This window comes from Nomascus leucogenys, chromosome 1a, assembly GCF_006542625.1.
Source record: "Nomascus leucogenys isolate Asia chromosome 1a, Asia_NLE_v1, whole genome shotgun sequence".
Taxonomy (NCBI): domain Eukaryota; kingdom Metazoa; phylum Chordata; class Mammalia; order Primates; family Hylobatidae; genus Nomascus; species Nomascus leucogenys.
In genome coordinates this window covers 8,112,374-8,138,697 of record NC_044381.1, presented here as the reverse complement: position 1 = coordinate 8,138,697, position 26,324 = coordinate 8,112,374, and positions in this window count along the sequence as shown.

Sequence of the window (26,324 nt, the reverse complement as noted above, 5' to 3'; positions counted from 1 at the left end):
AACGACTATATCTTATACATGTATTATGTAATTAGATATGTAAATACATACATGCATATACATATGTACATGTGGACACACACCATCAAATTCATCAGCCAAGACCATCAGATCAGCCTAAATACACTCTTAATAGCCAAAGACCCTCTTTGTCAGCCTCCCTCTGAAAGCATGACTAGCAAGAAAAGAAGGACTTTGAAAATGGAAGTACCACCTACAAAGCACATAGTATCCTAAAGGCAAAGTGAAAATGTGAAACATAGCCATTAGGGAAGTACAGAAGACAAATATGTTTCTCTTATACACATACACACACACACACACACACACTCTCATTCCCTACTCTCTCTCACAATCAAATGGCAAGTAGATGTAGAACACGAGCCTTAAATCAGAAGACCTTAAATCAGAAGACCTGAAACAGAAAGGAAAAAAATAGGTCACCCCGCTGCTTCCAGCGTTCCCCAAAGAACTCCAAGCCTTCCAACAGCAAGCCTGTCTGCTTCTATTTCTGACTCTTCCTTTAGGAGGCCCCTCAGGGCTTGGCTGCTTCCTTCCAAGAGTACACAACCCAGAACTCTCTGGCAACTTGCTCCAGTTTCTATATTAGACTCAGCATTTGTGTATTGATATTCCTTCTCCCAATGCATTTTCCATCATTAAGAGGCCTGACGCTGGCAGCCAGAAAAATCTGCCGCCCTGGTTCTCTTCCTGCCAAAGTCCGTCCATTCGATATTTCACTGAGAAAGAGTAATTGAAATGATTACAAAATCTACAAACTTTAGAATGAGTTATATATTCATATAAGGAAAAAAGCTTTAACCTTTCCTTTTGCACTCAGCTTGTCTTGAGTTTGAGAAAGACTCAAACTCAAGAGGGTCTTACAATAAGGCCACACAGTTGTTGTTCCTTTCTATTGGAAGAAGGGTGGACATTCCACTTCAAGAACAAAATAAGAGAGCCCCTTGACTGCGGAGGGAGCATTCACCTTCACACAGCAAACACCTGATCTCATATATTAGTCTGTATTAAGGCTTTGTTCAAGTCTAAATTGATACCAATCTCTCAGCCCATCCATCAAGAAGTTGGGGAGAGGGAATTGTTAAGCCTAGCTCGGGGCTGCTAGGCTGGACAGTTCCAGGAAAAAGACAACGGAAAAACACAGTGGCTGACTGGGTGGAAGGGCTGGCTGAAGGACAGGGATTGGCCAGGATGAAAGCACAAATCCTCTGGATGAGGCCCCAAAACCTCCCTTCCAACAAGTTTCTCAGGAATATAGCAGCTGATTTTAACTTTAAACATTCACTCAACTTCAGGCTTCAGGACCACAGCGAGCCAAACAGACAGAACCTTGCTTTCTCCTTTCTTCTTTCCTTCCTTCCTTCTTCCCTTCCTACTTTATTTTTCCCTTTTTTTTTTTTAATACTTACATATTCTTGCTCCCAGAAAGGTCTGCATTGGCTTCTAAGGAAAAAACTAACCCTCTTGGCATATAATAGAACCATTCAAAGAAGGATAAAAAGAACAAGAGATAAGGAGTGAAGAGAGAGCATGGTGAGAAGAGATCACTGCTGCAGAAAATTTAGCTAAGTATATTTATGGCAACTAATTTATAATCTAACTTTGAACTACTCTGCAGACGTAATGATTTGCACAACACTCATTAACTAATGAAAATAAAGCATAACTTGTATCAAGAAAAACAAAATTTAATGTTAAGGAAAAGAGTGACCTAGAGATTTGTTATGTTCAACTTGAAACTAACAGTTATTGAACATAACAATAAGCCAGACATCTCCTCACTTAATGCTCACAGTAAGCCTGCCATATGGTCATTATCACGCCCATTTTGCAGATGAAAATACGAGCTCTGAGAAGGAGAGCGATCTGGAAATTAAGCAACTTCATGAACCATTTATTCAATGACAACCTGATACATGCCACAAAATTGTTCTTCATTTGACCAAAGGCCTGAAAAAGCAAAGTCATCATTAGCAGCACATTCTTTAAGAGGCAGCTGGTGTGACAAGTGAGCAGAACCTCTCCAACCTGGGCAAGGAAGACAGTTCAGCTGGCATCAAGGGACTATTTGAGCTCTACCTACAGGCACAACATGTCACAGAACCAACTTTAGAACAGTACTTTACTGCTAATATTTCTACTGTTGCATAATCTTATATCCAGGAACAGAATCTATGAGGCTAAGCAGGAAACAAAGTCCATAAACTTGGAACTTGTCCTAAATTTTGTCTTTTGGAGAGGTGACAGGGAGCTGTCAAGGTTCAATCTCTTGGAGTATGTGCCAGGCTCCCTGGGTCTTCCCAACAATAATGAAACGAGAGCTCCTGGGCCAGCCATTTTGCTGTCATATGTCTCTTTCCTATGAGACTTTATTTGATCCTCACGGCAATCCTGGGAGAGATATATGATGGTGAAAACATCCCATCATCCCAAATGAAAATTCCTGTCTTGTAGATCAGAAAACCAAGGCCATGAGAAATTAAGGTTTTGTCTAATAAGTGTCATAATTATGACAAAACCTGGATCTCCTGGTGCTGAAGCCTGGGCTTTTTGCCCTACATCCCATTCCACTCCCAGTAAAAAATGCTGTCTCGGAGGATAAAGGACAGCAGTATATATTGTGCAGAAAATCCAATTTGAATTGACTATGTGTCTGGAGAGCTGTATACCTGCCTGATAATTTGCCTTCTTCTCTTACATAATCTCTAAGCAATAATTTATGGGCTTCAGAAAGTCGATTTATATAACTAAGCAACGAAAAATTCTGCAATTAATTTTACATTTGTGCCATGCTTCCTGCATTTCCACTGTTGTCTGGTTCTGATTTTCTACATCCTGTTCCCAAACTGGGACTCATTCAAAAACAGGCACCTTCTTTGCAGCCTCCACCCAGCTCCCCATCTGCAACCACCTTCAGAGGCCTGAGAAATAATTGTGCCATTATTGCTGGGAAGTCTCAAGGAGACTGGCACAGAGTCATAGGCTGAAACTTGACAGCTGCCCCCCATCCCTGCACCCCTCTGAAAGGCAAAATTTAGGACGGGAGCTTAGAGAGTTTACAGGCTTTGCTTCCTGTTCTAGCCTCAGATTCTGCTCCCGGATATAAGATTAAGCAACAGCAGAAATTCCAGAGTTCTGAAAATATACTGTCAGCTGAGATGACAGAAAACAGATGCTTAAAGTTCAGTTTCTTATGGTGTCTGGTGAAGAGTTAAAGACTTTAACAAAGGATGAGAGTGAGAAAAGCCACAAACTAGCCCCCCTTGAAATCTTGGCTTGGAAGCAACAGTTAGAGAATTGTAGTGATGTCATACTCTTTTGTCCCTGTTAAAAAGAAGTAAAATTTTAAAGTTTAAGAAAAGGAGTACGCAGAATACCATTTTTCTTTTTATCTCTTTTAATGTTATTGACAGTCGACAATTTATAATTGTATATATTTGTGGGGTATAAAGTGATGGTATGATTTATAATTACAATGTGGAATAATTAAATTAAGCTAATTAACATATCCATCACCTCAAATGCTTATTTTTCATAGTGAAAACATTTGAAATTTAGTCTCTTAGCAATTTTGAAATGTACAATATACTAACAGTAACTATATTAACCACACCGTGCAATAGATCTCAAAAAAAAAAAATTATTCTTCCTGTCCAGCTGAGATTTTGTACCCTTTGACCACCATCTCCCCACTCCCCCTAACCCCAACCTCGGTAACCATCATGCTACTACTATCTGCTTCTATGAGTGTGATTGTTTTACATTCCACATGTAACTGAGAACATACAGTATTTCTCTTTCTGTGCCTGGCTTCTTTCACTTAGTATAATGTCCTCTAGGTTCATCCATGTTGTCATAGATGAAAGAATCTCCTTTTGTTAAGGCTGAATGGTATTCCATTGTGTATATATAACACATCTTTATTCATCTGTTGATAAATACTTAATGTTGATTCCATAACTTGAATAGTGCTGTCGTGAATATGGGTGTGCAGATATCACTGTGATATACTGATTTAAAATGTTATGGGTAAATACCCAGAAGTGGGATTGAAGGACTTGGAATATTAGTTTTCACTGGTACCAGGCAGACTGCTCTATTGTGCTGATGTCCGGCTTGGAATTGAGGAAACCTGAATTTTTACCGTGTTATTACTGCTCATAACAGATATGAGGGAATCTGGGTTCAAGTGTTAAAATTTCTTAATATAAGTATAATATTTACTTCTTTTTTTTGAGACAGAGTTTCACTCTGTCACCCAGGCTGGAGTGCAGTGGCACAACATCAACTCACTGCAGCCTCCCCCTCCGGGGTTCAAGTGATTCTCATGCCTCAGCCTCCCGAGCAGCTGGGACTGCAGGCATGCACCACCACGCCTGGCTAATTTTTTGTATTTTTAGTAGAGACAGGGTTTCACTATGTTGGCCAGGCTGGTCTCAAACTCCTGACCTCAGTGATCCACTCGCCTCAGCCTCCCAAAGTGCTGGAATTACAGGCGTGAGCCACCGCACCCAGCCTAATATTTACTTTTAAAACATAAACTCACCTAGGCCTTATATACCTGAGAGTATCATAACAGTTAGTGACAATGAAAACTGAAGTGACATAGACTCCTGCCTTCACGTGCTAATATACAACCATAGTCCCTCATGAAATAACCCCTATTGTCTCATATGTTTCCAGGAATCCCAAGGAACTTTAGATGTGCTCACAAACCAGTCCATTCCCACCAGGCACCTCTATTTCTACTGAACCCAAACCCTCACGGTGCCAAACCTTGGTCCATAGTAATGGGGAAAAGATGACACTCAGCCCTCTGCTATGTGAGCTAGATCCTCTCAGAGGAGCTAGAAAGCAGCATCACTTCTGCCCTTCAGCTTTCCAATGTTTTCAGTGGAATAGCTCTGCCGTATTTAACCTACACCTCTTTATCTTCATAGAACCAGGAACAAATTCCCAACAGACAGATGTCAGTGGCAGCCTTCACATGGTACCAGGATGTCCCTTCTCTCTGACTACCAAGAATTAGTTACAACTGAACCAAGCTCCTCATACCAGTGCCCTTTTCCTAACAGGGTCCTCAATACCTCATGAAAACAGACTTCTAGCAAACTACTTCAAACCTACCAGTCACTCAACAGATGCTTACTGAGTGCCTGCTATGCACCAAAAATAACTGACCTCAACTTTCTAAGGCACTGGCTCTCTTTAGACCCCAGACAAATCCTATGTCATCTCCACTTCTGCCAAAATGTAAGCACCACCAGCAGTCACTGGTACCTGGATGAATTTCCAACTGTATCACCATCTGAATGCCTGTAATATTAATCATTCTGCACACAAATATCTCTTTTCTAAAGAAGTACTCAGGCATAGCTATGCTTAGAAAGCTTCTATAGGCAGTTGGGAAAATGAAACAATCCTGCCAACAGAAGACTCCTTTACACCAACATAGAAAAAAGAATAGGCATTACTATTAAAGAACAGGCATTATCAGATTTGCACACATGTAAGATAGGACAGAAATGACTACCAAGGCTGAATCAAATTTCACCAAAATTTAGGCAGTGGTATGAAAGAAGGTACAATGAAAAACTGTCTTATCTCCTTGAGAGAGAAATAGATGCACCTTGTAATTGTCTCCTATGTACCTTGGGAGGAAGTGACTTAGAAGGTATGTATTTACAGCTCTCAGTCAGAAAGCCCATCATCCATCATCTTACACTATAAAATCAAAAGGTTAGGCTTCTTATTGAGCCTATTTTTTTTTTTTTTTTTTTTAGATGGAGTTTTGCTCTGTCCCCCAGGCTGGAGTGCAGTGGTGTGATCTGGGCTCACTGCAAGCTCCGCCTCCTGGGTTCATGCCATTCTCCTGCCTCAGCCTCCCGAGCAGCTGGGACTACAGGCACACACCACCACGCCCGGCTAATTTTTTGTACTTTTAGTAGAGACAGGGTTTCACCGTGTTAGCCATGATGGTCTCGATCTCCTGACCTCATGATCTGCCTGCCTCGGCCCCCCAAAGTGCTGGGATTACAGGCGTGAGTCACCGCGCCCGGCTAGCCTATTATGTTTTCAAGGAAACACCCTCAAGAGTCACCTCTTTCCTAAAGAAAATTTCATCATTTTATTCTTACATGGCTTGAAGGTCCAGATTGTAAAAAGGACCCACACTACCAAGTTAACGATCACTGAAATTCTTTTTTATCCTGTGGTTCTGTACAGGATATTTCACACAGGACATACAAAATTTTAAGCTTCCAAAGAAGAGCAATTGGCCTTAAAAATTTATTTAATCCACAGGTTACTTAGTATCGTCAAACAAAAATCAGGCCTAAATGGAAGTGATATCTGGAGAAGGAAAGAGGGCAGATGGGGGCTTACCAAGTCTGCAAAGAAAAGGAATGGCAAAAAATAAAATGGTTTAGAACAGTACCAAATATAAATTTTGCTGGTTTTATAAGTTTATCAAGAATCAACACTATTCGGGAGTGTGTGTGTGTGCACACACACACACACACACACACACCCATGTGCTCAGATATATGTCTCATGCATATATTATATCTCATGCATATATCACTTATAAATATTTATACTTTTTAAACATTTTTATGACATCATAATTTATTGACCTGATATTTTTATTTTGTTTTTGTTATGCTAAGATGAGAAAGAACGAGAATGTAATGTAAGAATGGAATTTGGTCTCAGCATTTTCGTCTGGTCGAACTTTCATTTTAGTACCTCTGTAGGGCCCACCACAGAATTTGCTTAAAGACAACTGCTTTTTCAGGCTTTTGTATACCTGAGTGGACCTCTACCTCCAAAGCTGCTTGAGTCAGCCAGAAAATTATCAGTGAAATCATGTTGTGGGGATAGCAACTTCTTAACGCCAAGCAACAACTCAGGTGAAGCTATTTGAGAGAGGAGCTGAGCCCCTGCTAAAGCTGAATTTCCCATCTTGCACCCTGAATTAGCATTGGTGCCAAAAGGCAAAGCCAAGTTCACAACGTCTGCAAAAATGTAACAGTGCAAGGTATTCAGTTTTGTTTTGATTTTTGGTTTTGGTTATCACTGGAAATACCACCTCAGTAGATTTTAACCCTCAGCTTGACCCTTTCTGCTACAATTCAGCTTAACAGAAAATCCACCCTGGTCTTCACAGGAGTGAATAGTCACCACAGCCCAGACACCCCACAAATTAGCGCCACTGACTTGTACTTTCTTTGCTATCAAACAGCAAGCCCTTCAACTCCAGCTGCAAGGATTATCAGCTAAAGACAAGCTGTGCTGGCTAATGAGTTTCCTCTGCTGTGTCCCCTCCCACCCAGATATCACTGGCTGAGCTGAGAGGAGTCACCTGGGGACTTTTTTCTTCCCCCTGTGTTGGAGGGGAAGCCAGAGGGGGGGATTCTGTAAGAAGAACATTTGTTGAAATCTTTAAGAATAAAACTTTCAGGCATTGAAACCTTGTTGATAAATAAACTCTAATATCTAGCAGCCTTGCGTTCCTTTCACTTTCTGTTAGCACAGTTCTTTCCTAGAAATCAGAGCAGATGTATTTGCAGCAAGCTGACCATACCAGGGTCATTTCTAAACATTAACTTTTGCCTGAAGCATATTGTATTTGGGAGCCCAAAACAGGGGACAAATTCTTTGCCTAATGAAAATTATGCATACCCAAACTCATCTTCAAAACTCAAATCACTTTCGAAATAAAGTATCTAAATTGGCAATGATTAACTTTTCTAACATTTAATCTTCTGTCCAAAGAGGACATGCTTATCTGTGATTATATCTGGATATTGTAATTGTGGAAGACAGTATTTTCATATTTTTCTACATTTTAATCAAAACAATGCATGCATTTTTGTGGGAAGTGTTTTGTTTTGGATTTGGGGATGAATCTTTTTTTTTTTTTTTTTTTTTTTTTTTTTGAGACGGAGTCTCGCTCTGTTGCCCAGGCTGGAGTGCAGTGGCGCAATCTCGGCTCACTGCAAGCTCCGCCTCCCGGGTTCACGCCATTCACCTGCCTCAGCCTCTCCGAGTAGCTAGGACTACAGGCGCCCGCCACCACGCCCGGCTAATTTTTTTGTATTTTTAGTAGAGATGGGGTTTCACCGTGGTCTCGATCTCCTGACCTCATGATCCGCCCGCCTCGGCCTCCCAAAGTGCTGGGATTACAAGCGTGAGCCACCGCGCCCGGCCGAATCTTTATGAATTTTTCTTTTCAGTGTGGCCAGCTCTCCCAAAGCTCATTGCCTCTTTTTGTCTTCCATTCTGAGAGGGTCTCAGGCATCACCTGAGCCAGCCAGATTTTCACCGCAGCTGGTTGTAGCACATAGACTAACTTTATAGCCTCGTCCAGCTGTAATTTAGGAGAGACCTCAAATGTGTTGAATCAGATACCCAGGGGCAACTCCAAAAGGGAGGGGCTCACCAGGTTTACTGCGCTAGTTGGAAAGAAAGCAAAACGACTGAGCACAGCCAAGATACACCAAGGGTGACACTTTTATATAGGGATCAGCAATTTAATTTGTCTCTGCATTTTATGAATTGCAGGCAGAGATGTATTTGCAGAGAAATACATGGGCATTTTTTAAAGCGATTAATTAACCATGCAATTTATATGAAAACAATTTACTGCGGGACATTATCAGGGCACCCAAAATGCACATGCAATTTCCTTGCCTTCTAATTTGTAGACATAATTTATTTTGATTGTGCAATTAGGAAAGAAGACCTTTATTAATTTTGGTGCAAGTCTAAAGAACTAAGACCAATTTAGCGGTGAAAGAGTCGGCCTTAATGTAAAAAAGGAAGGCGTGGCCTTGGGCTCTGGCCTAGTGGATGACTGTTCTGAATCCAAAGCCCTGGAATCACATGTATTTCTGTTCCTTTCTTCAACAGGTCATTTAACCACTCTGAGCTCCAGCTTTTTTATATATACATATAAAACAGAGCTGGAAAGATCCCTCCTCCTGGATTGGCATTTTATGGCAGGTTTGGAGGGTCTGTCCCACCAGTTTGTCTCTTACTCGTGGCAGGCTGCCCCATAATCGGCCACACTATGTGGCCCAGCCCCTCCCCAGGCCTCGCCTTCAAGGTAAAGGCAATTCTATTGCCTGCAGCAAATTCTCCATAGTGCACTTGCCGACGGACCCCCTGACCCCACACTTGCAGGTGCCCAGAATGAAGGCAGACAAGAGCCTGCATTGGATTTTCATTTTATGAGAAGCAAATTTTCAGGATGGAAATGGAGCCCATGCCCCTATTAGCCTAGTCCTATAACAAACCAAAAAATCAGTCCAAGTCATCAAAATTTTACTAGTTATCTTCAAATCATAAAGCCCCCAAAGGGGTGGGTATTTTTTTAGGATTTGGGGAAAACTATCAAATTCTCACAGAAAAATCTTTGGAGGCCCACGAACAGTGAAGAGCGAGCTCATGGGTTTCTGGTCACCACCCCTTTACTCCACACCCATCAAACACAGAAAAGGGGTGTATTAGTCCATTTTCATGCTGCTGATAAAGACTTACCCAAGACTAGAAAGAAAAAGGGGTTTCATGGACTTACAGTTCCACATGGCTGGGGAGGCCTCACGATCACGGTGGAAGGCAAGGAGGAGCTAGTCACATCTTCCGAGGACGGCGGCAGGCAAAAAGAGAGCTTATGGGAAGAACTCCTCTTTTTAAAACCATCAGATCTCTTGAGACTTATTCACTAGTGCAAGAACAGCATGAGAAACACCTGCCCCCATGATTCAATTACCTCCCACTGGGTCCCTCCCACAGCACATGGGAATTGTGGGATTAAACAATTCTAGATGAGATTTGGGTGAGGACACAGCCAAACCATATCAAGGGGTAAAGGGACCAAGGAAGTGGACATGCACTAGGCATCACACTAGAGTGCCTCCCTATGTTCTGTCACACCAGGGCCAGAACAGCCCCATAAAAAGCTGGTATGTTGGCCAGACGCAGTGGCTCACGCCTGTAATCCCAGCACTTTGGGAGGCCGAGGCAGGTGGACCACCTGAGGTCGGGAGTGTAAGACCAGCCTGACCAACATGGAGAAATCCGTCTCTACTAAAAATACAAAATTAGCCGGGCGTGGTTGTGCATGCCTGTAATCCCAGCTACTCGGAAGGCTGAGGCAGGAGAATCACTTGAACTCGGGAGGCAGAGGTTGTGGTGAGCTGAGATCGTGCCATTGCACTCCAGCCTAGGCAAGAAGAGCGAAACTCCGTCTCAAAACGCTAGTATGTTTATTCCCACTTTGCAAATGAGAAACCGGAGCTTAGAAAGGCTAGCTGGAATCCAGTTCCGATGGACTGCAGAACCTAGACTCTTTCCACTCCACCACTCAAGCTATGGGCTCCCCTAGGGATACAGAGAGGCCATGTGGTCCTTTTCCACTTGTGAGCCTTCATTTTGGGTGACTGAGCCTTAAAAAACCATTTTACCCACGTTCTGATTCCAAGTGACACTTAGCCTGTGTTTGCTGAGTGTTAGCAAACTTAGTGATGGGTTAGTCTTTGACCTTAGTGTTTGATAAACCAGCATTTTTATAATAATATCAATGGCAGGTGATCATTTCCACAGTATATACACAATAGCTATTTACTCATGTAACCCAGACTTTTCCAGTGTGGGCTCACAACATGAGGTTACATTTTTCTTTCATATACAAATTACAATCCTACAAAATCCCCACTTATCCAGATTAGCAGAAAATCTCAGCGGTTCCCCCTTTCACATGAAACAGCTCCCTCCTTGCTATGATCAAAACTCCCAAGTGTGATCACTCAGTCCTCAGATTCAGTCTGGTTCTCATTTTAAGGGTAAATGTGGATGGTGTGAGCAAGCCAAAGGAAGTGCCTCCTTCACGGCCAATGTTGACACTAGTACCAAGTCAGGAAGGTGCCACTGGGAGTAGGAACGGGCACTGGAATAACCTGGGAATGAGAAATAATGCCCATTGGCTGCCACTGTTGCTGTTGCTTATATCTGGCAAAACTCCATGCCATTCTTATGTTGTTTACGGTTCATTTGAATGCCTTTCCATGGGGGACACAATGTCACCACCCAAACCAAAGAGGCTCCCAAAGCTGGCACCCCCAATGCCCTCTGCCTGAGTAGCTCCTTGGACCCTACCCCAAGATCACCAATAGAGGGCCCCACCAATCCCAACCTGGAGTTCCAATTGTTACGTTCTTAGCTCTTTCAACTCATCCATTGTTTTCCCCAAGGCAGACCATATCCTGGATCAGGGTGTCTAGTATCAGCCAGAAACTGTCCCCAGAAAATGTTCACTTGACTTTGTGTTGTGTTGGGGTCACTCATTCACACACCTTCCTCCCTTAGGGCAATTTCCTCTCAGAGCTTCTGCTGACCTTCCCTGTTCTCTGACCTAGATAGGTATGTAGGTCAGGTAACTAGGTACCCCAGTTCATCAGAACTTCCAAAGGCTCCTGGGGCACCTAGTAAATTCATGGAAAGACATTAAAGTCGAGTGGGGTTTTGCCAGGTATGTAAATGCCTTAAAGGGGTCACTTGCTAGTCCTTCCGAGAACAAAGTAAGACTGCCCAGGAGTGAATAAATGTTGCCCTCTAAAGAAAGAAAATTGCCTATAATTTTAAAATGACATTTGGCCAAGTTATTAAAAAGTCAATAAATCGAGTTAAAGTCCTGTCTGCCTGGGCACCCTATAGATAAACCTTCTTCTGTTTAGGGCTATTTAGAGCACATATTCATCAGGATATAAAAGGTATGTGTCCCCAGTTCTCCTAAGTGTATTATGATACAAATAAGAATTATCCCAATCACAGTAATGATATTACACATGACTCACTGGCTGCCTACAGTTACACTGTACTAGAAGCTATTATCTTATTTAATCATCACAATCACCTTACAAGGCAGATATTACTATCATTTTCACATTACCAGTGAGAAAACTTGAGCTCAAGGAAGTTAAGTGGCAAACTAATAAATGGCAGAGCTATACCACAAACCCACAACTGTCAGACCTCAAAAGTCTGTTTGCTTGATAATTTGTTTTGAGTTAGAAACAACCAATTTGTATAAAAACCTTTATTGCATCCAAAGGCTGGATGACCTTTGGCAAAATACATTTTCTTTGATCATCTATTTCCTTTATGTAAATATAACTAATAATGACCAACTTCCAGGGTTTTGTGAGGGAAAAAAGTGCAATAATGTGAAAAGAACTATGTAAATCATAAAACGCACAGAATATGACTGATATTTTTAATTTGTCTCTTGGTAACCAGGGAAGCAACATGATGAAAATAGACCCTGGAAATCTTGATGACAGTGGGCATCACTTTGATGGCAAAGGATGATGATTGCCTTCATGCCCTGACAACCTGGGGAGACAGGAGGAAGATGCTTCTAACATACCTAAGACATTGTAGTAGATACCTGTCATTTGCAGCTGCTCAGATCTTTTGATAATTCTCCACATGGGGAATCCCACCTTCTCAACACAGACTCAAAAAACCAAAAAAGCTATTTCCTAACCTTCTTTGCTATTTAGAGAACAGACTTGTGATGTAGATGCCATCACTCAGACCCACCCAAATGAGACTGATTCTGAAGCAATATGAGAGGAGGGGTGGAAGATGATAGGTCTATTTTGCTGATACTTTTGGCAAATTTCTGGAGGTATTGGTGCTTCTGGCAGCATGATTTGGGGGTAAGGGAAAGACAAAAATATCCTGATGGCAGCAGATAAACCTGGCTCTGGGGTTGGTGGTGGCAGAGGCCCCCTCTCCAGGCCAGTTCTGCAGTGTGGTTCTGAAATGCAAGCTCAGCCAAGATGCTGTTCAGCCTTCCAGTGATCCTCTGTGCTTTCTAATATTCTTGAATAAATTCATTTCTGCTTGAACCTGCTAAAGAGGTTAGTGTTGTCTGCAACTAAGACCTAAAGCAGCACTTATAGTTTCTCCCCTACCAATTATGCAAGGGAAGAGTAATTGTTTGGAGAAGACTGACATGTCTGCTTCATTTAGGATGGGCCAATTCAGCTGCTGCCAAAGGGAGTTCTCTGGCGGGTGATAAAGTTGCTGACAATGTGAGTGAAGACAACAGAAGCTACCTAGTAAGTGCCAATCAATGCACAGATAGGCAACCTGGGCTGCTTGTTGGACATATGTTTTCTAATCTATATGGTCATCCTGAAAGATAAGTAATATTACTACCACTCTGCAGTGGAGAAATCTGGAGCTCAGGACGGTTAAGTGAATTGCGGAGAAACAGCCACAGTTAGTGTAGAAGCCAGTCTTCATAGAAAGCCCCTCTGGCTGCAAAGACATACGAATAATACAATGGACTCTGGGGATTCGAGAAAGGCTGGGGGTGGGGTGAGGGATAAAAGTCTACAAATTGGACACAGCGTATACTGCTCAGGTGATGGGTGTACCAAAATTTTAGAAATCACCACTAAAGAAATTATTCATGTAACCAAACACCACCTGTTCCCCAAAAACTTATGGAAATAAAAATAATAAATCAATAAAAAGCCCCTCCAACACACACCATTTTTTCCCTATCACACTCTGGGATGGAATGTGGACTCAGGCCTAAGAATTTCCAGGTGCCTGAGGATCAACTTTCTCCCAAAGAAAGACAGAAATCACCTGCTTTAAAAGACTGATCTTCTGTTGTCTAATGACTCTAAAAACAACTAGCTCTCAATATTCTGTTATCCATGTAGGACATTTCTCACAAGCAGGTTTATTTAATCTGAAAGAATAAAGATTGATTTTCCTATTACTCATTCTAGTGATTTTACGTATTTAAATTACAAACTTTTCTAAGAGGTGATTCTATATAATGAAAGGTGAGAGGCATCTATTTAAGGACCAAAGTATTCAACTGTTAGTGGAGGTGATGTTTAAAAATATCATTTTTTGAGGTTTTTTAATTTTTTTCTAATTTTGAGGAAAATGAGAGTGAAAAAGTCAAAAGTGTTTTTTGTTTCACCGTGAGCCAGACAACAGTGGAAACACAGGGACTCACTAGGTAGAAGACACCAAAGAAGGTTCAGAAAGGAAGTCGGCTCTCCCCAACCCCGCTCCACCCCCTGCTACCCCCTGTGCCACGCCATGGCAATGGCTCTGTGATGGGTGCAGCCCCCAAGCCCGGTGTCTCCACTTTTATTGCCTTTATTTTGTGAGAAGAAAGTTATTCACTGCTTAACAACAAGAAAACTTTGCCCAGGTCAAATAAGATATCTTGGGGAAATAAAACCAACCATTCCACAGTACAATCATTTTGACAGGAATCCTCAAAGTAGGTCAGCCATTTCTTACAGTTTAAGAATCTGGAAATCCAGGAATATTCATGTAAAAGGGAAGTTTATGAAGTACGTTACCTTAATAGGACACATTTCCTTGATTCTGAGATGTCACGGCTTTTCAAATGCTCCATTGTATTATTAACGGTTTCTTAGAGACAAAACAAAAAATTGTGGAGAAACAGCCACAGTTAGTGTAGAAGCCAGTCTTCATAGAAAGCCCCTCTGGCTGCAAAGACATAAGAATAATACAACGGACTTTGGGGACTCGAGAAAGGCTGGGAGTGGGGTGGGGGATAAAAGTCTACAAATTGGATACAGTGTATACTGCTCAGGTGACCGGCGTACCAAAATTTCAGAAATCACCACTAAAGAGCTTATTCATGTATTTAAAATGAACATGTTGCTTTTAAGATGTACCCCCAATTTCCTGAAAATAAAACTAATTTTTTAAAAGAAGTCTCTTAGATTCAAGGAAATACGATCACTATAACTACATTCATTCCTCAATTTGGGGATTTCTTGGAAATTCTTATTGGAGATTTTAGCTTTTCTTGTGAGGTTTTATTAACATCATGAAGACTTGTAAGTTGACCTATATATATATTATATTATAGTTGAACTATATATATATTATATTACAGTTGAACTGTATATATTATATATATTTAGTGTGTGTGTGTGTATGTGTATATACACACACGCATATATATATAACTGGAGGTCGAGATAAATTACTTGGAAACATCCACCCAAACTAAAATGACATTTACAGAAAAAGACTAAAACATTGATAGTCTGTCATTTTTCTGTTTATTCCTTTCTATTAATTAAGACTCTTGGGTTACAAGTAACTAATTCAAGCATTAAACCAAAAGGAGTATTTTGTTATAAGGATATACAGAGGTGTTTCATTAATCCCAAAGGTAAAAACAGTTCTTAATAAGGAGACAGAAGCCAGCAACCGGAAAATTGGAGAATCTTAAGAAATACCCTCTGTTTTTCTTGGCTCTGCCCTTTTCTTCATAGCTTCTTAATTCTTGTCTTTCCTTGAAGACAGTCTTCTTTCTTTCTCATCCCGAGGGTGAGGTTTGGCCAGTACTCTAGGGTTTACTTCTCTAGGTTCAAAATTTCCCATTACCAGGAAAGAGACTTGAATTGCCTAACCTGAGACAAATGTCCTCCATTCCATGGAGGGGAAGTGAGTAGAGGAAACTGGGCCATGTATAAAGCAATGATGCCTGGGACTCACCCGTGTGAATGTCATGAGACAGGGGAATATAGTTCTCAAGAAAAGGAGAGCAGCTCATAAGCTGGGCATTCTGTCCCTCAAGCCCATCTCCAGAACTCCCAAACTCTTTAAGTTCAGAGCCACCTTCTCTGCCCAGCAGCTCACACATTCCAGAAAAACAGCTTGGGATACCAGCAAATCACTGTATGTTTAGGTGACCTCCTGAAGAGGGATGGTGCTTGCAGTAATGGTAAGTTCCAGACATCCAACTTGGAAGACTTTACTATTCCTTTAAGCACATATCCTTTGAATGAATGGTGGTATTTGTAAGACCAACCTTCATGCACTTTTGCTATTCCAATTACTTGTAAATCAAGACACACAAGCTTTTGTTTTCCTACTAAAATTCCTGAGATTTTGCCAATAAAACTGGGGTGCCTGAATAAAATGTGCATGTGAAATTACAGTCCCCAAAGCTAATGGTCAGCAATTTCCCCCAGAATCAGCACTGCACCTGACACTCAACTTGTGTGTCATGTGATGGGGCACTCAGTTTGGGCTTTTCACTTTTGTGGCTTTAACTATTAAAAAAAAAAAAACTGTGACAGACATAGGGCCAAAATTGGCTATTTTAAACAGTCAAGGTAAAAATTGCCTACTTTTAATGTATGGCATATTTTGACACATGATTTGTATTATTTCATTATTTGGAAAAGATTGTTTTCTGATATGCTTGATTATTTTCATCATCCTTGAAACTTTTTTCAAGGATATTAAATATCTGCAAAAACATCAGTGATGTTAGAATTATATTGGGAAGAAACCAGCAGATAGTCACTGTCTAGAAAGAATTTTTCTCACTGATCTGGTTCAACATGAATAATTTTCCCCAAGAGGAATGGCTAGAATGGAGCAGCTGTTGCCTTGGGCTGGCCAGAGGTTCTCACTGCATCTCATCTTCTCCTTTGTACTAGGGAAGTCTCAGTTGAAGAACTTTGCTCTGTACTTGGACCTTCATGACCTGGCTTAGGAAAGAAATTAGGAAATTTCTTGAGTCACACACAGTCCTAAATCCTAGGACAAGGACACTGAAAGTCCTTGATGTGAACATTTGACCTTTGAGTAGGGGTCCTTCTATGGAAATTGGTGGTTGCCTTAACAACTGCTTGAGGGGTAGGAAAAAGAGGCAGGACCAAGATGGCCTGTAACATGGAAACTAGCCAAAGTAATCAAAATGGGAGGAGGAAAAACAGAAGAAAAATGAACAGTGGTGTTCTGATGATAAGACTAGGTTTGTACAGCACATCTTGACCCCGTGGGGAAAAAAAAGCTAAAGCTAGATTTGAATAATACCTCAAAGACAGTTTCCTTTGCTGTGGTATCCACCTTAAGGGTTGAAGTCTTGTGGTCAATAGGTGCAATTGCTCAGCTACAACATGATATGAAGGAGATGGGGGCAGAGGATGGCATCAACAGCTGACTATTTCAAAAGTAGCTTCACAGAGTGGGCTACTTTTATACTACTTTAGTGACTTGTCTAGAACCCATTTTTCAGAGCTGAACTCATACTGATTGAACTCTAAGTCTAATATGTGAAACCAGAATACCTATTTATTTATTCACCGTGAGATAAAATGTCAGAAGCCACATACACTCAGACCATTGGTGTAGTCGTTCTCTTCCAGTAGGTACATTAACTACCCAGGGAACCAAGTTGTAATTGCAAAGTAACTTGGTGAACACAGAATCAACATAAGAAGAATAAATGTTATGGGTTGAATGTTCAATAGCATCAGGCTGAAATTGCATAATGTATTCATCTTTACAAAAGGATTATTAAACTTGTCCTTCGACAGGTGCGTCCTCACACTTGTGCGTGCTCAACTCCTCTCCTCTTCTTTTCCAGAATGGTTTTAGTTGCCTTCACTCCTGCACTCTCCCTATCCTAGGCTTTCTTTGCTGATCAACACCCCTTTTGATTGACATAGACTTTTTTTGACCTGTTATCAGCTTCAGTAATTTTTCCGTCTGGCTTTATAGACAAGTGAGATACTCTCGTTTGTATAGAAAAAAAAAATAATTGCATGCTTGTTTTGTTTGTTTGAGAGACAGGGTCCTGCTCTGTCACCCAAGCTGGAGCACAGTGAAATGATCATGGCTCACAGCAGCCTCAACCTCCCTGGCTCAAGCAATCCTCCCATCTCAGCCTCCCAAATAACTGGGATTACAGTTGTGCATCACCATGCCTGGCTATATATATATATTTTTTTGTGTAGAGACGAGGTCCTACTATGTAGCCCAGGCTGGTCTCAAACTCCTGGGCTCAAGCTGATCCTCCCACCTTGGCTTCCCAAAGTGTTGGGATTACAGGCGTGAGCCACCACACTCAGCCTACATGCTTGTTTTAAATGTTTAACTCTCAGACAGCAATCTTGTTTATTTTACTTCCAGATTGTTGGAAGATGTCTTATTATGCCTATAGAAACTTGAAATGCTATCCATTTGTGCTACTTGGGCTTTTAGGACCCTTGGTATTTTATCTTTCAGGCTTTCTAAGCTTGACACTGTATAGCCAAGAGTCAAAGAAAATTAGTATCACAGCCCCAGCCTGTCCTGAGCCTTTGGGATGCAATATGCTCTGATGATCTCACATGTTTATTTGTGAATCCCATCAGTTTTTTCTGTAGTTTACAAGAGATTGGTGGGATGACACACACACACAATAATCGAGTAAACTTCTACATAAACAGCATCTGCAATTGCAGATACAAGAATAAGTTCCATTACGGAAATATAATAGGTAGGAGTGCTACACCAATAATTGGAAAGGTAAAGACTCAGGGCTTAAGAAAATCAAAAGAAAATAAAAGAATGAGACAGAAGTCCAGATGGTCTCAACATTCAAGCATTTAGTTTTCAAACAACTAACATACTCATATGTGTGTGTGTTTGTATAATACTATTTCCAAACTTGGATATTCATATCTCAGGTGAAAAATGAGGGCTCAAAGTCACCTCCCAGCCAATTGTTCCATTTTAGCAGCCTCACTATATTTGTGTGCACTGTTCTATTTATCCAATTACTCATTTTTTGCACTTTTACCTATTATTTTATAAATAAGAGTAAACAAGAAATATTAACTGTCTGACACATGCAATAAAATGCATAGCTTTCATACACAATCTAGTTGAGTCAAAGAAGGAACTTATCAAGCATGCCAATAGTAGAAAATCATTAGTCTGAATCGAATTCCTGCTGGGCATAAGCCAATTGAATGTGTGTTCAGTTGTAAAGAAAAATTTAAAAAAGAAAGAACATCTAAATCATGCTGGAAATGTAATCCTGAACATTATATACTGAAGGCAAGATGTAATCAAGACATTTAAAATATTTTTTGCTCTTTATGACTGAGATTCTCTTACCAAGTTCGTTTGTTGTTCAACTTTCATATATTTCACTTTCTTGCATGTTTCCAAGTATATATTAAACTTGAAAGATATTTTTCAGTATTTGCTGAAAAAGCAAAAATAAATTAGTGAAATACCCAGAGGCCTTGACACTACATTTCTTTAGCGAGGGAAGGGCTGAAATATAGGTGAGCCATATCAAAACTTTCTGTTACATTGTGCTAGCAAAGCTCTGCCTAAGATGAGAAAAGTGGAGGGAAATCTCTATGAAGGAAGAGATTTCCCCTTTTGCAATGGTGAGCTGATTGTGTTAATCAAGGTTATACACAGCAGATTGTGCTCTCTCTCTGAAGATGTGATCACACCAGGAATCATAAGTCAAACAGTGAGCTTCTTCTTAAAAGCTGGTCTCCTAGCCATCTTTCACTGATTAATGAGTACCTTGGCATCAAAATCTAAAAGTTGAGAGATAAAGAAAAAGAGTAGAACTCCTAGAACCAGCATCACCATCTGTCTGAAGCCTACTTTTACACTTCCCCTGCATTATGTACCAAAATCCCAAAATTATCATATTTCAAACTTTATTCATTTAAGGAAAAGCATAGCATGATCATGAATAGCAGTAATCATGATCAAAGAGAATTCTAGGAAATTAAGGGAAAGAGAGGTCAGATCTAATCAAATTTAGGTGTCCTCAGACTCAATATTACCTTTGGCTTTAGTTTGTGTAAGTTCTGAAAAGACAGAATTCTAATGTTATATTTTGTGCCACTCAGTGCACAGGTAGTATAACCCATGTTATTACCACCTAAGATTTGAGGAACATATTACAATACCAAGTACAGGATTGGAGAAGACATGGAGAAATGGCAGCTTCCATACATGGCTAGTGTGGGATGTAAATTAGTAGAAATACAGGAGAGCAGTTTGACCATAGTTATCCAAGGGAATATCCTTAAGAAGTAAAAACAAATGAATTAGAGCTAAATCTATCACCACGCACAGATCTCAAATATTTAATGTTAGAGAAAGCTACATATAACATCACTTATGTAAAGTTTAACACATGCAGAACAACTATGCATTTTAATGGATAGATACATGTAAAGTAAAGGCAGACCACTATGGAAGGAAATGATAGAAACCAACTTCAAGGTAGTGGTTATCTTGGTGGAGAAAGAAAGAGAAACGAGACTGAAAAGGGGCTGAAAAAGAGTTTCTCCTTGTTTTGTAAAGTTTTATTTCTTAAGAAATAAAAATTCTAAGATTAAATAAGTTTTATTTAAACTGGATAATGACAGATTGTGAACACAAATTTATTTTCACTCCCTCCCAAACCCCAATAAAATGATAAGTGTAATTTTAAGGCAGAAAATCTAAAAAGAGAAAGATAATAGGAAAAGAGACAAGAGAAACAAATTTTAAAAGCTGGAAGGCAGATGGGATTTTCTGACTTTGAAGAACTAAGAAATGAAAATCCTGTGCTGACCAGGGAGAAGCAGAAAAACAGCTTGATTTTCTCTGCAGGCCCCCTAAGAAAGTTTAGACACTAGCAATACAAATTACTGAAAGTACAGGTGACAGTCTGGCCAAAATAGGAGGATGGGTTGAAAACAGGAGGATGCTGTGGCAGAAGCAGATAAAAAGTAATAATTAATTAATTTTTTTTATTTAAACAGTTAAATCTCAGATTCATACCTCTCTCAGAGCAGCTTGGTGGCTGCTCTTCTCACGTCACTTGAAAACTGTGAGTTGATTCCCTGGAGAAAGTAAAGCAGGCCAGGCGTGGTGGTTCATGGCTGTAATCCCAGCATTTGGGGAGGCTGAGGCAGGAGGATTGCTTAAGCCCAGAAGGTCAAGGCTCAGTGAGCTGATTGCACCACTGCACTCCAGCCTGGATGACAGAGTGAGACCCTGACTCAAAAAAATAAAAAATAAAAAGAATGTAAAACAGAGAGTCTCTCAGCTAGAAGACCAAGCACAGCAGAGGAATTATATTTAAAACAGGACTAAAGGGTTTCAAGACCAGCCTGGGCAACACAGTGAGACCCTATCTCAAGAAAAAATTTAAAATAAAATTAGCTGGGTGTGATGGCATGCACCTGTAGTCCTACATACCCAGGAGGCTGAGGTGGGAGGATTGTTTGAGCTCAGGAGTTTGAAGCTGCAGTGAGCCATGACGGCACCATTGCACTCCAGACTGGGAAACAGTAAGATCCTGTCTCTAAAAAAATTTTTTTTTAATTATAAAAACAGGGCTAAGAGAATTTTTATATGTTGCATTGCCAAATCCACAGTCCTCTTTCCTCACTGGTTCCTAGAACAATGGTAGTAATAAGTCTATTATCCTTCACACAAGACATTGAAAGCATTTTCTCCAGAGAATTTGACAATCCCACAAAAAAAGCCAAGATCATCACTTTTGGTGATTCCCCAGCAAAATAACTCAGAGCCAGATAGCTCTGCAGGGACTCTCGGACCTCCCAGGCCCCACCCAGGTACTCAGAGGCTTCCCATAAAAGGCTGCAGTGTTGCACTCTAAAACATGAACAGGCAACTCAAGGACATCAGACATCTGATAAAAGGCCCTAAGCTGAAAGATAGGGATCAAAGCTAATAAGCAGAAAAAAGCAAATTGGAGGAACCAGGATGCATACAAGAAAAAGAAAACTTAAAAAATATATATATATATATATGTAACGCTCAGAGAGATAAGATATGATGCATTCATTTAAGAAAAGAGAACAAGATGTCATATAAAAAATTTCAGAGAACAACCAAGATCACTTAGCAATTAAAAAGAAAAGTGAAAATTGAAAGAAAAGAGATAAGAAAATTAGGGTATCAATCCAGAAAGTCTGACATCCAAATAATAAGAGTCCCAGAAAGAAGCAGAGAAAAAAGAGAGAAAAAATTATCAAATAGTTCAGGGAAATTGCCCAGTACAGAAGGATCTGAGTTTCCAGACTCGAAGAGCCCAGCAAGGGTTCAGTAAAACGGATGAAAACATGACCATATACAGTTACTGAAAAATTTTAAAACATCAGGTTCAAAGAGAAGACCCTACAAGCTCCCAGAAAGGAAGACAAAAAAATCACACAAAGATCAGAAATCAAAACAGTGTCAGTCTATTCCAGGGGGACTATTCCAGCAAATTTTTCTGTGAAGGGCCAGATAGTAAGTAATATTTTTAGACTTTGCAGGCTGCATACAATCTGTTGCATTTTCTTTTTTATTTTGTTTTGGAACTTTTTTTTTTTTTTGGTTGGTTGGTTGGTTAGTTGGCTGGTTGGTTGGTTGGCTTTTACCATCCGTATAAATGTAAAAAACATTTTTAGCTCACAGGCCATACAAAAATAGTCCACAGGTGAGGTAGCAGGTGAGACTCAACTCCAGAGGTGGGGCTTGGACACTGGACCAGATTCAGACTAGCTAAAATAGAGCCAGCACAGAAGCAGCTTTCAATCAGACATGCCCACCAATGTGCCATGTCAATTTACCATTGCCATGGCAACACCTGGGAGTCACTGCCCTTTTCCATAGCAATGACCCAATGATCCAAAAATTACTACCCCTTTCCTAGAAATGTCTGTATAAACTGCCCCTTAGTCTACATGCAATTTAAAATGGGTATAAATATGACTGCAAAACTTCCCTGAGCTACTCCTCTCTGCCTACTGATTAGCCCTGCTTTGCAAGAGCAGGCACAGAGCTGTAATACCGCCAGAGCTGTAACACTGCCTGTTCCATAAAGCTGTTTTTCTTCTACCTCTGGCTTGCCCTTGCATTATTTTCTGGGCAAAGCCAAGAACCCTCATAGGCTAAACTCCACTTTGGGGCTCGCCTGCCCTGCATCACAGGGATGTAGTTTGCTGACTTCAGTCTAGTCAACAGCAACACTGGAAGCCAGATGACAGTGGAGCAATGCATTCAGTAGCCTGAGGGAATATTATTTCCAACCTCTGGCTCTATACCCAGCAAAACTATCCACTAATCTCACAGTAAAAAGACACATTTAGTCATATAAGTTCTCCAAAAATATTTCATCTAAGCACCATCTTTCAGAACACTACTGAGGCATATGTGTTACCAAAAGGAGAACATAAGTTGAAAAGAGAAAGAAAATGCCATTACAAAATCTGGGACCAAATAAGAGAAAGATCAAGGAAATCCACAGTGTAGTCCTAAAGACAGCTCTCAGATAAGGAATCCATGCCAGATTAGAGCAGGTTCAAGACTTTAGAAGAAATTTCTTCTAAAAGATGGAATTGATAGAATGCCTAATACAACTAAATATATTGAGAGGAGATTTAGACAAATGGCCAAAAGTTTGGGAGGAACTAAAGATAAATGTAACAAAAACTTAGAAAATAAAAGATAATTATTAACCTCAGAGGAAAGAAAAGTTGTGCAAGAAAGTTTAAAAAATCACAGAATGCCCAATACCTCAGCTGTGGACAGCGTTTATGTGGTCATAATATAAATAATGGCTACCTAATCTCAAAAATTACAATGTGTTAGGATGACAGAGGAATGTGACAGAAAAGGAAAGTAAAAGGAAGCCACATCTTTATATAGTGGGAAATCCATATGAATGCTTCAAAAAATTAAAATAGCCATATTTTATATATTTCATATAATAATATGAAATACTAAACTAAATTAGTCAATGAAAGCCATTGAAATGGTTACCTTTGAATTTAGGGAAATGGAAGCAGTTATTTAAACATTTAAAACTAAATGATAAATAGCGTTCCCTACACTGACTTGTCTATATTTAAACACTTTCTATTTTACAACTTTTATTTTTAAGAAGCATTCTTCATATATCAATACAAAGTGTTGTCAAATACTGTTTGCCTACATCTTCAAAGTTTTATCATAAAGAATACTAAAATAAAATATTTTGAAGTTTTTTTATAGTAGTAGAAATATTTAAAGAGATATTGTTAATCAAGCTCTTAAACAATCAAAAGTCCCAGAATCTTGCTTCACTGATTTCACCCTCCTATTTTCCTCTAATACGCTTTACTCGTCTGTAAAATCCAGCTGGTCTGGTTTCTTAGGGTCACAAGGAAAAGGCATACACAGATTCTTCACAACAGGAAGTTGTTGCAAGAATAAATAGGAACATAAGGAAGAAGAGGAAAGTGCCTCATCAGCACAATCACCCCGTGTATTGGATATTTGTCATATTTTGGCCACCAAGCATCTGAAACACATCCTATATTGGGAAAACTTTTCTTTTTATGGAGAGTCAATAGAACACAAAAGCTGCCTCCACTGTAGCCTGAAAATACCACATACAGTTGACCCTTGGACAACACAAGGCTTAGGGGTACTGACTGCCCCCCCACAGTCAAAAATCCACATATGACTTTTGACTCCCCCAAAAAGTAATTACTAATAGCTTACTGTTAACCAGAAGCCTTACCAGTAACGTAAACAGTCTATTAACAAGTATTTTTTATGGTATGCATTTTATATATATATACATATATATATAAAGAGAGAAAGAGAGTACTGTTACAATAAAGTAAGCTAGAGAAAAGAAAATATTATTAAGAAAACCATAAGAAAGAGAAAATGTATTTACTGTTCATTAGCTGGAAGTGGATCATCATAAAGGTCTTCATCCTCATCATCTTCACATTGAGATGGCTAAGGAAGAGGAGGAGGAAAGGTTGGTCTTGCTGTCTCGGGGGTGGCAGAGGCTGAAGAAAACCCTTGTGTAAGTGGACCCATGGAGTTCAAACTCACATTGTTCAAAACATGTCATTCAAGGGTCAACTGTACTCACCTTCCCAGGCTCCCTTGCACAACTCTGTAATCCTCTAAACAATTGTTTGAGCTCCCCAATACCTCTTGAATGCAACTCTCTCCTGTGTAAATAAGCCAGAATTGATTTTCATCACTTCCATTTGAGAATCCTATCTTATTCATTTCTGGTACTTGGAAGTTGACATCAGTCTGCTCTTAAATGTAGAATCAGTTGATTGAAGGATGGAGGATGGAGGAGAAGGATGGAGGGATTTGAGGATCCCTGTCTCTCCAGAGGGTTAGTTTATAACCCTTGTCACATAGATGCAAAATATGTGGCTAGATGTTTGCCTGGTGTACCTTTGGACTTACAAAATGTAGTCACCAAAACTAAGGTAATTTTTTAAATGGGAAAATTTCAGATCTTGGCATGTTTTGGCAATCTCTTGCAGCTTTCAGTGAGGTACTGTAAGAAAGAGATAAGTTAAATATCCAGTATAAAAGAGTAAAGAAAATACAACTTTGCTAATAAAGGCCCTTTCATTTACCCAAAAGTCTAATAATTTTGAGCCTTTCAAATTTCAAGAAACCAAATTCTCTACCCCAAGCCAATGGTAGCCCAGCATAGACCCTGAAACTAAACCGTAGAAGGAGTAAAGATCATAGTTATAGGGAAGCTTGACTGCTCAGGCCTCAGCTCAATAAATACAGTACTTTCTCTGTAAAAAATACAGCTGGGGGCAAAGATATGAACTGAGCTAGTGCTTCTTCATCTAACGCCATTGCTTTGAATTGCATCAGGGTGGAGCTCATGAAGTTGAGAATCACAAAAGTGAGCAGATCAGAGTTCAGTAGAACTCAAGGCATCACAGACAGTTAAAAAGGGATCTGCACCACATTTACTTTCTGTTTGATCCTCTCTTCCCCCAAAGTCTTGTCTTTTTCTCCATGTATTGACTTTATTTTTTCTCACTACAAAAGGATCTCCTCCACACACTTTTTCAATTAATATTCAAAAACTCCTGGAGGAAGGCTATGATCGGCCCAGGTTGGGCCACACCCACTGCTCACCCTTGGACTGATTAATTTTAGCCAGATGTCCTGGAAACTACAATTGGTCCAATCTTTGACTGTGATGGGGGCAGGCTAGAAGAGGCCATTACTGGAAAGGAGGATGGTGAAAGCAGTATCAGATGGTCTCACCTGATTTTGACGACAACCCCATGAGGTATGTACCACTTTTTCTTGGTAACTTATTGTTGTATCTGTTGTAAAGAAGAATGTTACACTCACAAAAATCAAACTCCTAATGAATGTAGACTTAGTAAAATGAAGAGCCAGGATTCAGACCCAAATCTGTCTAATACCACAGCTCATGTTCTTAAAATTCTTCTTTACAGTGCATCTTAGGGTTGTGTTATTGTTGCAAAACATGTTTCAAAAATAAATTTCAATAAATGATGATGGAGGTCTACTCTCACTAATGACAAGATTTTTGCAATTCTCCTGGGCTTTTTCTTCTGTTATTATATGCAGTGGAAAAGGAAACATCTAATTAAATTGAATCTATAAGAAGC